This window comes from Mastomys coucha, unplaced genomic scaffold (assembly GCF_008632895.1).
Source record: "Mastomys coucha isolate ucsf_1 unplaced genomic scaffold, UCSF_Mcou_1 pScaffold15, whole genome shotgun sequence".
Classification (NCBI taxonomy): Eukaryota; Metazoa; Chordata; class Mammalia; order Rodentia; family Muridae; genus Mastomys; species Mastomys coucha.
The window spans coordinates 16436695-16436966 of NW_022196897.1; the positions used below are offsets into that span (position 1 = coordinate 16436695).

At 45.2% G+C, this 272-nt stretch overlaps 1 protein-coding gene across 3 annotated transcripts in view; it reads right to left on the bottom strand.

Moving 5' to 3' along the window:
- The window catches only part of Gtf3c5 (general transcription factor IIIC subunit 5), a 22996-nt gene that overhangs the window by 18841 nt on the left and 3883 nt on the right, over positions 1–272 (bottom strand). The window lies entirely within an intron of this gene.

The following is a 272-nucleotide window of genomic DNA, read 5'->3' on the forward strand; positions in this document are numbered from 1 at the left end:
GGGAGCAGATTAAAAAAGAAAGAAAGAAAGAAAGAAAGAAAAGCAGATTGAGAAAGCCATAAAAAGCAAGTCAGTAAGCAGCACCATGGCCTCTACATCAGCTCCTGTTCCAGGTTCCTGCCCAGCTTGAGTTCCTCACTGCTTTTGATGAATTGTTCTATGGAACTGTGAGTGAAATAAACCCTATTCTCCCTAAGTTGCTTTGGTCATGTATTTCATCACAGCCATAGTAACCTAAACTAGGACACTGTCTGGGGGGGGGGGGGGGGGGG